Source organism: Piliocolobus tephrosceles, chromosome 3 (genome assembly GCF_002776525.5).
Source record: "Piliocolobus tephrosceles isolate RC106 chromosome 3, ASM277652v3, whole genome shotgun sequence".
Classification (NCBI taxonomy): domain Eukaryota; kingdom Metazoa; phylum Chordata; class Mammalia; order Primates; family Cercopithecidae; genus Piliocolobus; species Piliocolobus tephrosceles.
This window is the reverse complement of record NC_045436.1, coordinates 150,063,298-150,076,479: the sequence shown is the minus strand read 5'-3', so window position 1 is coordinate 150,076,479 and position 13,182 is coordinate 150,063,298.

The window sequence follows — 13,182 nt, the reverse complement described above, 5'->3', positions numbered from 1 at the left end:
TGTGTGTGTGTGTGTGTGTGTGTGTGTGTGTGTGTGTGTGTGTGTGTGTATTTGTAATTTTGGTATAGACTAGGTTTCGCCTTGTTACCCAGGCTGGTCTCAAACTCCTGACCTCAAGTGATCCACCTGCCTCGGCCTCCCGAAGTGCTGGGATTACAGACCTGAGACACTGCCCTCTACCAGCTTTTTTTTTTTTTTTTTTTTTTTTTTAATAAACATCTCCCACAGACTACCTGAAATTCTCTTCATTAAAAGGTGAAATGTATTTATCTTTCCCCTGTTCCTGTTGATGGAAGTGAAGCAATTAAGGAAAGTGCAGACCTTATTATGAAATGAGATAATTGGTGAAGTGCCGAAAGAGAGAGGCTTCCCAGGAACCTGGGCCCTCAGGATCCTTCAGTCATCACCTTCACCCACACTACCTGCCCAAAAGCACCGTCTTTCCCTGGGGAGACTCTGAAGCAGCTCTGTCTTGCTAGAGATACCAAATATCCAGTTCCTTTTGAACTTAATACCTCATAGCCGACTTCATTTCCACCAGGAAAGTTTTACTGACATTTTCCAAACCACGGGAACTATTCCTTTGGATTTCTATAGCATTTATAGGAGGAATTTTATTTATGTGGTTCTTTTCTGTCTTCATTTTAGGGGCGTGTGTGTGTGTTTTCTTTTCCCATTTTCCCGCTCCAAATTCTCACATACTTCTCATTTATCTCTTTTTTGTTTTTGTTTTTGTTTTCAACTGAGTACCGCCGTGTCGCCCACGCTGGAGCGTGGAGAACTGTGGTGCTATCTCAACTCACTGCAGCCTCCGCCTTTTGGGTTCAAGCCATTCTCCCGCCTCAGCCTCCTGAGTAGCTAGGATTACAGCCATGCACCACCACGCCCAGCTAATTTTCGTATTTTTAGTAGACTCAGGGTTTCACCATGTTGGCCAGGGTGGTCTGAAACTCCTGGCATCAAGTGATTCGCCTGCCTCTGCCTCCCAAAGTGCTGAGATTACAGACGTGAGCCACCGCGCCTGGCTCTATTTTTATCATTGTAACCCATCTAAACAAGGTGGGTTATAAATAAAAATTATTAGATCAGTTATGTCTGGGAGGTTCAAGCATTGCTTTGTCCTCAAGTTACTTTGCTTGCTAGATTTTATAAAGTAATTGAGAAATTGTCTTTCTCCCTCTTCGCAAAAATATCTTAGTTCTTTGATTATTATTCACTCATTTATTGTTTAAAAATTATTAATCACTGTTTGGCATTTTGAAAATACAGTGGTTAGCAAATACAATGCAATCTCTGGATTTAGTGTTTTCTAAGGGGAAATAAAGGTAAATGCTACAAGGTACAACAATGACTTCATAATAGCCCTGGGAAATAAAGAAGAACAGTACTCACTTATTGAACGTTTACATTAGTTATAAGATGTATTCTGGTTTAATGAATCTTAATATATGGAGGAAAATAAAGATGTCTGAGGAAATATGGCAAAAGCTACATTTCATTAATTGATCGATAGTCACCAGACTCTAGCCAAATATCTAACACATATGTGCCATGTATACACAACATGTGTGAGTTAAAATTCTTTTTTCAATTTTATAAATATAGGTTTAATTGAAACTTAAAGAAGTTAAGTAGTAAATAGTGAATACATTGAACACAGTTAGGCTATATTCTTAGGGTATAAATTTTTTATTTCGCAGCCTTCACAGTGAGATATTCAGAGAGCAAAGTACACAGGGAAACTGGCTTAACAAGGATTAAGATATGGGCCAGGCACAGTGGCTTACGCCTGTAATCCCAGCAGTTTGGGAGGCAGAGGCGGGCAGATAACCTGAGGTTGGGAGTTGGAGACCACCCTGGCGGACATGGTGAAACCCCATCTCTACTAAAAATACCATAAAATTAGCATTGTGGTGCGTGCCTGTAATCCCAGCTACCCAGGAGGCTGAGGCAGGAGAATACTTGAACCTGGGAGGTGGAGGTTGCAGTGAGCCAAGATCGCACCATTGCACTCCAGCCTGGGCGACAAGAGCGAAACTCCATCTCAAAAAAAAAAAAAAGTATGAAAATCTGTTTACTTTCAAGACCATTGGAACATATATTCCCAGTAATTTTCATCTAGGCTGGAATGATTCCACAATGACCAGCTCCTGTCCATTTTTCCCAGAGTTTTAGTAAAACACCAGGTAAAGATGTGTCTATGCCTATCTGTGTATTTACTGTTGTGATTCCTTGTTCCCGAATACACTCTACTTGTCAAGGAGACAATTTAAGATAGTGAAAATCTTCCTCCTCTCCTCTTCCTCCTCACTCTCTTCTCTCCTCTCTCCCTCCTTTTCCTCCTCCTCCTTTTTCTTACAACATGATGGCTAATACCCATTGAGCACTATGTGCCAATTGCTATTCCAGGCATTTTACTTACAAGAGCTCATTTAAGTATCTCAACAGTTCCTTGGAGAGATGTTGTTATCTCCTTGATAAGAAAACCTAAGAGACAGAAAAATTGAGTGCTTTACACAAATCAAACAATTAGGACTGTAGGGGAGGCAGAATTCCAACCCAGTCTTCTCCAGGATCCATTCTGCACTGTTTTGTCTCTTGGAAAAAGTAGAAGGCTTAGAAAAGGCTGCATTCAAAATGGAACCAGTATAGGTTGCAGAACTTTTTTGAGCAAATTCATTAACCTACCTGAGCCTCAGTTTCCCCATAAGTAAACTGAGAATAACAATACTATGAGAATTTAATATGATTGTAGATCTACAGCACCTAAAAAATAGTAACCACTCAATGCATTTAGTTTTAGTTTATTTTCTCAAAATATTCTTCAAGATTTGATTCAAATCATACCTCCTTCTCAAGACTTTCCAAATTTCTGATAGTCACAATTATTTACACAACAGAATTTAAAATAATCTTTCCCTTTTTTCTAAAAGAAAATCCAGTAATGCTTTTGCCAAATATGAAAATTAGGTATATAGATAAAATAAGCAAATGTCTACTTATTTAATTTATCAATTTACATGATGATCTATAGAAGTAAAATTATATTTTAAAATATACTGCTTTTTCCACTTATATTTTATGAAATATTTTGATTCACATTTTCAAATTTTAACATTCAACGACTTCAACACTATGGGCTTTTTTTTTTTTTTTTCTGAGACTTAGTCTCATCACTCTGTCACCCTGACTGGAATGTAGTAGCACAATCTCGGCTCTCTGCAAACTTCACCTCCCAGATTCAAGTGATTCTCCTTCCTCAGCCTCCTGAGTAGCTGGGATTACAGGTATGCACTGCCATGCCCAGCTAGTTTTGTATTTTTAGTAAAGACAAGGTTTCTCCAGGTTGACCAAGTTGGTCTCAAACCCCTGGCCTAAAGTGATTTGCCCACCTCAACCTCCCAAAGAGCTGGATTACAGGCGTGAGCCACCGAGCCTGGCCACTACAGGCATGTTTATGATATATTTGTTCCCTTGCCTTTCTGTATTCCATCTCAGCCCTATCCTTCAGCCCTGCTCCCTGGGATCCACTCCCTAGTAAAGTGCTCACATATAGGTTTTTGTCTCAGGCTGTATTTTTTGGGGAACTTTGGCTTAGACGTTTTTCTTCATGTCCTCATATTTATTTGTTCAGCAGCTTATTCTCTGCTTTAGGTACAAGCTTTCTTTTAAGCCTGGAAAAAGGTAAATTCTTTTTAAGATTTTTGGGTTTTTTTGGTTTCTTTTTTTGAGACAGAGTCTCGCTCTGTTGCCCAGACTGGAGTGCAGTGGCGCGATCTCGGCTCACTGCAAGCTCCACCTCCCAGGTTCACGCCATTCTCCTGCCTCAACCTCCCAAGTAGCTGGGACTACAGGTACCCGCCACCACACCTTGCTAATTTTTTTTGTATATTTTTAATAGAGACTGGGTTTCACCATGTTAGCTAGGATGGTCTCCGTCTCCTGACCTCGTGATCTGCCCACCTCAGCCTCCCAAAGTGCTGGGATTACAGGTGTGAGCCACTGTCCCTGGCCTAAAGTTTTCATTGACAAATAAAAATGTATATATTTATCATGGACAACAGGTTTTGAATATGTTTATGTTGTAGAATGGGTAAAACTAGATCGTTAACATATGCTCTATCTTACATTCTTTTTGGTAAGAACACTTAAAATCTACTTTCTCAGGGATTTTTGAGAATACAATACATTGTTATTAACTTTAATCACCATATTGTATGCTAGATGTCTTGAACTTATTTCTTCTATCTGACTGAAATATCATATCCTTTCACCAGCATCACTCCCAACTCCCCCGTTTCCCAGCCCGATAAGTACCATTCCACTCTCCAATAAATTGAGCTTTTTTAGATTACAGGTGTAAGTGAGATAACACAGTATTTGTCTTTCTGTGCCTTGTTTATTTCACTTAACATAATTCCCACTAGGTTCATTTACATTGTCACAAATGATATGATTTTCCTCTTTTTTAAGGCTGAATAGTATTCTGTTGTGTATACATGCCACATTTTTTTTATCCATTGATTCATTGATAGACACAAGTTGATTCCATATCTTAGATATTGTGACCAGTGCTGCAATAAACATGAAAGTGCAGATACCTCTTCAACCTCAGGAATTTAGTACTTTGCCATTCAGATTAATGTACAATAATAGGAAATATAGAAATAATACATATGTTATGACACATATATTTTTGTACCAGGCATTGTGACACATTATTAGCTTTGTAAATTCTCTCAACAGGGCTAGGAGGTAAGTAATATCAGTATCTCCCTTTTAGCCAATGATGAAACTGAAAGGTTATCCAAGAACTCACGAGTAGTAAATAATCAGATATTGAACAGAGATAATGTGAATTCAAAGTACATGCATTAAGTATTACGCTGTGATGCCTCAGAGAAGGCTTTTTTAACATTTTGATAATAAGGACCTTTTGTTTTGAGGCAGTATTTATTTGGGAGAAATGATGTATCTTATATTCAGGAATTTATAATACTGTCTCCTGATTCTCCTACTGCCCTTTGATTTTTTACCTCTATTGAATACTCTTGTCAGTCAGTCTTGCATTATGCACACTTGGAATACTTATTTATTTATTTTGTTTTATTTTTTGAGACAGAGTTTCACTCTTGTCATCCAGGCTGGAGTATAATGGCGCGATCTCAGTTCACTGCAACGTCTGCCTCCTGGGTTCAAGTGATTCTCCTGCCTCAGCCTCCCCAGTAGTTGGGATTACAGGTGCCTGCCACCACACCCAACCAATTTTTGTATTTTTAGTAGAGACGTGATTTCACCATGTAAACCAGGCTGGTCTCAAACTCCTGACCTCAAGTGATTCTCCTGCCTTGACTTTCCAAAGTGTTAGGATTACAGGCATGAGCCACCGTGGCCGGCCTGGAATATTTTTATTACTATTTGAATTCCTTGACGTACCCAACCTAGAGCTTTAGGTAAATGTTTGTTTTTATCAAATCTGAAATGTTTGTATTCATTATGTTGACTCCTTTCGGTTCTTTGTTACAAGCTATGAGTTACTTTGAAAGTTTTATTCATTCTTTCTCTAAGCAAGAGAGCAGTTTAGTGGATGGCACTGTAAGTTACCCTAGACAAAGGGGCAGTGAAAAATATTCAGTCAATTCAATCGTTGACCAAAAATTGATGGTGTTGTGGAAATAATTTATTTTTAAACATAAGGTTTTAAAAATTTTTTAAGTTTAAAGGAAAGTTAACAAAAGTTTTCCTATAAAATTAATATTTCAGAAACTCATTTAAGCACTATAGATGAGAGTATTTCATTAATACTAATATGCGTATTTTTACACTTCTTCTGAAAGAGGAATTCATCTTAAAATGAATTAGTGTTGGCCAGGTGGCAGTCACAACATAATTGCCACTGCCTACATGCTCCTGAACTTGATCATAAGTGTTTTATATTGTCATCACTTCATTTGAATTACTTGCATTACTGCATATGTTGAGTTCATGATTCAAAATTATCTTCAAAAAAATTGCACTGGGTTACTGCAGAAAGACAAGGAAACAGAGCAGTGTGATTTTGTGTGATATTTGATAAAAATCTATGTCTAAAAAAATCTCAAAGAGCATTTTTGTAGATACCCAATATATAAAAATTCTAATTATTTATTTTAATATTAAATTTAAAATTTACATTTTAAATTTGTTGACATCCAGTAATTTCTGCCACTGCTAACCTGAAAATCTAGTTTTATTTTTCTATGGAAAAATGTTTCTAAGAAAAATCATTGCATGGGAGAAAATATTTGCAAATTATGCATCTGACAAAGGTCTCATATCCAGAATCTATAAAGAACTTAAGCAATTCAAGAAGCAAAACACATATAACACCATTAAAAAGTGGGCAAAGGATATGAATAGACATTTCTCAAAACAAGACATACAAGTGGCCAACAAAAATAAGAAAAAAAATGCTCAACATCACTAATCACCAAAAATGAAATACAAATGAAAACCAGAAATGCAAATAAAAACCATAAGATGCCACCTTACACCAGTCAGAGTGGCTATTATTATTAAAATGTCAAAAAATAAATGATGTTGGTGAAGCTGCAGAGAAAAGGGAATGGTCATACACTGTTGGTGGGAGTGTAAATTTGTTCAGCCACTGTGAAGAGGAGTTTGGAAATTTCTCAAAGAACTAAGTTGAACTACCATTCAAACCACCAATCCCTTTAATCGGCATATGCCCAAAGTAAAATAAATCATTCTACCAAAAAGATGCATGTACTCATGTATTCATCTCATCATTATTCACAATAGCACAGACGTGGAATCAATTTAGATGCCCATCAAGGGTGGATGGATAAAGAAAATGTGGTACATATACAACATAGAATACTATGCAGCAATAAAAAAGAACAAAATGATGTCTTTTGCAGCAACATGGGCACAGTTAGAGGTCGTTACCCTAAGTGAGATCACTCATAAACAGAAAACCAAATATTGCATGTTCTCACAAGTGGAAACTAAGCACTGGGTACCCGCGGACATAAAGATGACAACCGTAGTCACTGGAGACTTCTAGATGGGGAGAAAGGAGTAGGGGGTAAGGGCTACAAAACAACCTATTGGGTACTAGGCTAACCACTTGGTGATGGAATCATTCACACCTCAAGCCTCAGAGTCAAGTAATAAACCTGCATATATACCACTTGAGTCTGAAACAAAAGTTGAATTGTAAAGAAAAAGACAAGAAAAATTATTACTAAGAGAAATGAAAGAAAACCTAACTTTTGCCCAATGGATTTATAGACAAAATACATTCACTGTATATAAATTCATTGTTTCCACTTTAATGTGTCAATTCTTCTCATGTATGTCTATAGTTGAGTTTACTAAACACATGAACAAATGGATTTCTTTGTGATGTGGCTTGAAAATACTGTGTAGTTCCATTTTTTCCTTTTTGTGAAAAATGCTATACTTAAAATAGATCATTAGCTTTAAAAGCTCTTCTAACATCAAGAAAAAAATGAAAGAGGGATTTGGAGAAGCAAAAGATAGAGAGGTAGAAATGCAAAAGCAACGGCTAGAAATAGATTTCTTATAAAGCAATGAAATTAAGCTGTTAAAACTTATCTGAAAAGCACAGAATAATATCACTGTAAAAGGTAAGTGAAATACACAAAAAGTATTAGTAATTCTAAAAGCAGAGGTCACAGACTAACTGCCTGTGAGTAGCATGAAGGCAAAAACTTCACCGTATGATACAGACCACAGAAATGTTTTAGTTTTCAAAATGTGTATTTTTATTTTAAAATAGGGATTTTAGCTTCTCTTGAAAAAAAATCAGAAGGCCTGATAGTACTGCATTCACACTTGCCAAAGCAAGTCTAAATGGATTGGAGGCTGGGTGGGGTGACTCATGCCTGTAATCTCAGCACTTTGGGAGGCCGAAGCTGGTGCACCACCTGAGGTCAGAAGTTTGAGACCAGCCTGACCAACATCATGGTGAAACCACATCTCTACTAAAAATACAAATTAACCGGGTGTGGTGGTGCATGCCTGGTAATCCCAGCTTCTTGGGAGGCTGAGGCAGGAGAATCGCTTGAAGCCGGGCTGTGGTCCGAGCCTTGCAGTGAGCCAAGATTGTGCCATTGCGCTCCAGCCTGGGCAATAGAGTGAGACTCCATCTCAGAAAAAAAAAAAAAAAAAGAATTGGAAAACTGGCTGCCTTTTTTGGGCAGTACATACACTGTTTAGTTTGCTATAGTCGCTCCTCACCCCATTTCTCCTTGGGGTTATGACTCCAGAGCTGTGGAGGTTGCAACTAGGAGATGTTACCTGAAATTATAGTCTGTTAAACTGTATGAGCAACCTTTGAGGCAAACTTATGAATTTCTGAAATGGAAGTCTTACAAATCTACAGTCCAGACCAAAATTTAATACCCAACATGTTAAGACTATTTTATCAGCACAAGCAGAAGCAGTACAACCATAATAGGTACCATCTACTGAGTTCTTAAAATAAGTCAAGTTACATGTCAAACACCTTACAGCTATTATTCAACTAATTTTTTAGATATTTTGTGATGAACCACAAAGCTATAGTGGTAAGCAAAGTAGATCTACTTCACTCTCATTTTAGAGCTTACGGTATGATTGCCAAGCAGATATTACCCAAATAATTACACAAATGTGTATATATGTATATGTGTGTGTATGGCATATATATGTATTATGAATACACACAAATATTACATTTCACATACTATATGTATAGTATACATATATAAATCTATATTACATAGACTCCATAGGATACCAATGCATGCATACATACGTATTTCCGTATGTATACATTTCCATGTATAATTATGTTTAAATCATATGAATATGGTTATATTTGTCTCTAACCTCAAAAACAGTCAGTGCATATGGTTCAAGTTCATAAATTTTAGTTGAGGTGGAAGAAATGCTTTTTCAGTCTTTAGTTCAGATGGAGGGAATTTCTAACCCTCCTAACCTTTTTTGCCTTCTCTGCATTCCACTCCACACCTTCAGCCTGTGATAGGTTAGTAATTTATTTTTTGGTGTGTTTGGAAGGAGGCACTGGCCCGATGATTCCTTCTTCTTCATCTCCTCTTTCTTTTTGTGTGGGCTGCCCTCAGAAAGCCAGAATTCTGTGTTGCTTTTCCAAGCTGTAAGACCTATGGGAAGTTTGGATCTAACCATAGCTTCCAGAGCCTGACATGTCTAAAATTAATAAAAGAAGTATTGAATTACTCTTCTGCCTGATTCTTGTCTATCTGTCCATTCATTTCAAACCAGGAACCACAAACATTTGTGGTAAATATTAAAAACAACATTCTATGCTACAGAAAAATAAGGAGAAGGAATGATTTTTGATTGGTAAATCTGAAAAGTCCTTTTAAAGCAAGTGACATTTAAACTGCGATGTGAAGGCTGGGTGGGAGGGAGCTATGTGTGCTGTGAGGAGGAGGGTGGAGATGTGTTCTAGGCAAAGAAGAGAATTTGTGAAACCTTGGAGGCAGCAAAAAGCAGGAACTTTGGAGGAACTGAAAGAGAAAAAAAAAAAAAAAGCTTTCAGCTAGATTTTCAATAGAGTAGACAGGATGAAGTTGGATGTACGGGTAGCCACATCTTGTAGGGCCTTAGAGGCCATGTTCGGGGTGGAGGTTTTATCAAAAGGGCAATAGAAAGTCATTGAGTGGATTTAAGAGGGGGAGAATGTAATTCACTTTATTTCCTTACCTTATATAATCTTCAAATGAACCTTTAATGAAAGATACTATTATTATGCCCATATTTCAGCTGAACACATGGACATGCAGAGATAAAATTTCAAATGCATTACTCGGTAGCTCATATACAATTTCAGGGCCATCTTTTTACCCACTCTACTATGCCATATGTGCCAAGGAGTCCACAGTCTAATCTATAGAATTGTCATGGCATCTGAGCGTTTATAGACCATAACATACAAATAATACATAGGAATAATTAATCTTTTGAGGTCTTTATAAAATTATTTTGTATTTATAATTCAATACGTCCGTGTACGTCCGTGTTTAGAGAAATAAAAGGGACATCCAGTGAATTCATCCCTCCATTTTCTACAGTCGAATTCTAAGCAATTAGGGAAGATTTAATTTGTTTTAATGTGAGGTGCTCCTTTTGTTTTGTATAAACAAATTCAATAATTGTCCTCAAACCAAGTAACTAAAAATAGATCGGAGGAAGGGGAACAGAGGATAAGAATGTGTCAGCACTTCATGAAAAGTTTTTGGTAGATTGGGCAGCAAAGATGCTAACCTAATTACTTTCCCTGTAGCTAGTTCCAGAAATTGGCACATGATTTAAAAAGACATTAATCATTGACTTAATGTACAGTGTGTACATCAGTTACTAGTAACTTGTATGGTCAGTGAAATCTGTTGTTCTTACTTTAGAAAACAAAAATCCATATATCCTGTTTTTCTAGTTGAAAAGGTAGTGTTCTCAGTTTCTCTAAAACACATTTTTTTAGAAAAGGTATCTATCTGCCATTTGATCATTTTTCTCTGTGTGAAATATGACATACCGTCTCGGTTATGCTGAACAGCAGGTGTACAGACCTTCAAAGGCCTAACTTACAGGTTTGCATTTCCTTCACTCCACATGGCTTCTGTGGCATCCTGTGTCATGTTTTGTGTTCTTTCCTGTGGAAACTCTCATACCCACATTACTTCAATCTAGTTTAGCAATCAGAAAACATGGTATCTGCCCAGTAGATTTTGCAAACATTTTAAGGAAACTGTGGTAGTCATGCTTGATTGAACTGTTCTTTCACTTATAAAGGAACTACTGCTCATGCCTTCATTCAGCCATGAATGCTTGGCTTTTTCAAAACAGTTTCTAGGACACTAAAAAAAGGAGATTTTTGTTTGTCATTCATCTCCAGAAGAACAAGAAAATGAAACAGCACTGGAAATACTCCTTTTATGCACTGGGTGAAAACAGTTTTTACAAAGCAATTGTTTCATATAAAAGAAAGCAACTTAATTTATTAGATTATCTTTATAATCTACAGAGTGAACTTCTAAATAAAAAGCAAAACATTTGAATAATTATTAGGTAAATGTTTTATTGATACAGCAGAATTCAACAGGGAACAATGAAATCTAAAGAACTGAAGTTTTTTTTTTATTGTCCCTTCCAAACTGTGCTTCTGAACTTACACTTCTCCTGCCCCCAAATGAAATATAGGGTGGGCCTTCTAGTCTTCTCATCTGTGTCAATGACAAAAATATTAATTTATATTATAAAAGTGTCTGGTCTAATCTGGTATGCAAGACTAACTCTAGTACAGTTCATTCATTATAAAGCCTATGGTGCTCAGTCACCACCCCTCCCTCACAAGCCTGCTTTAAATCTGAAAGCCTGTCTCGCCTGTTTTGGTGTGGTGAGTGAAATGGAGAAGGCTAAACTTTTTCTTCCCACATGCTCACTTCCTTGCTTGTTCTCTAGCTGCTGCATCTGGCCCCTCAAGCGTCAAGTCAAGGGGAAAAGGAGATTGAGAGGAAGGGCGATCTGTGAATTGGTGAGTGCAATTGTACTTTTCTGGCTCTGACTTTCCTAGTTCTCTTTTCTACTCCATCCCCCACCCACCGACCAACCAATGCTAGAGTCCAGTCCGCCAGCTGCTCTTGAGATGCTGGGAATACTTCCTCACAAACAGCAGCTTTTGACATCCCTCTTGGGTCCCTTTTTGGTGCATTAAATTTCTTTAATAAATTAAGTGTCCTCAGAGGCCTACCACAGTCTTCTCTCATGCTCCCTACAGCCTCTAGTAAAGTTCAAGACACACTGCTAGCATTTGCCTCTGATGTGTGAATTGATGTCCTACCTTCTTCAGTGCTGAACCTCAGACTTGCTTTATACACTATATCTGACATAAACTAAGAATAAGAGATAAGAGCCTTTGGCCAAGTATATCATTCAGGAAACCGGAGTTAGAAAAAAACAAGCCACTACATCAACAAGGCTGGAGTTTTTTATTATTAAAGGAGTGTATGCATGCATGTATGTGTGGGTGGTCATATTTATTAAATACTACCCATATGCAAACCCAGTACATAAATAACTCTTTATTATTAATAAAAACTAATACTAATTAATAACTAATACTAGGGTTATATTTTTAAATTTATTATATACATGTATATATATTTTTTTCTTTTTTTTTTTTTGAGATGGAGTCTCAGTCTGTAGCCAGGCTGGAGTGCGGTGGTGCAATCTTGGCTCACTGCAACCACCACCTCCCAGGTTCAAGTGATTCTTCTGCCTCAGCCTCCCACGTATGTGGGACTTACAGGCGTGTGCCACCATGTCCAGCTAATTTGTTTTGTATTTTTAGTAGACACGGGGTTTCACCATATTGGCCAGGCTGGTCTCGATCTCTTGACCTTGTGACCCACCCACCTCAGCCTCCCAAAGTGCTGGGATTATAGGCATGAGCCACTGCACCCTGCCAGTTTATATTTATTAAATACTATCCATATTCAAGCCCAGTACATAATCTCTTTTTTATTATTAACAATAACTAATACTAATACTAATTAATAACTAATATTAGGTAATATGTATTAAATACCACCCATATGCGAGCCCAGTACGTAAACTATCTTTTTCAATCTTCACAGCAACTCCATGAATTAGATTCTATTACTAGCCTCATTTTATAGATGAGGGTATTTATGAGGTTTGAGAGTTTAGTTAACTCACCCAAGGTCACCTACTTTGTAAATAGTAGAGCTGGAACTCAAGTTTAGTATCACTGTCAGATACATAGCTTAGCTCACTGTAATTACTATATCAGAGCAACTCCCTATGGGATTGGAGTGTTATTAGTTTAAATAGTGACTGGAGCTAGACTATTAAAATGGCTTCTTGCATCCATAGCCAAAAGTTAGCCCAGATAACAGACTTCAACAGCAGCTTTCATCTGCGTTATTGATAGAAATCTTTCACTGAGTGAGGTGTGTCCGGGGTATAGGCCTTCACACGATGATAATTTTCTTATTAAACACTGTGAAACAACAACAAGAGACAAGTTTTCAAAGTATTCCATCCACTCCCTCACATATCTTCTCATGTATAAATAATATAGCCAATAATTACTGATTCAGATTTCTTCTG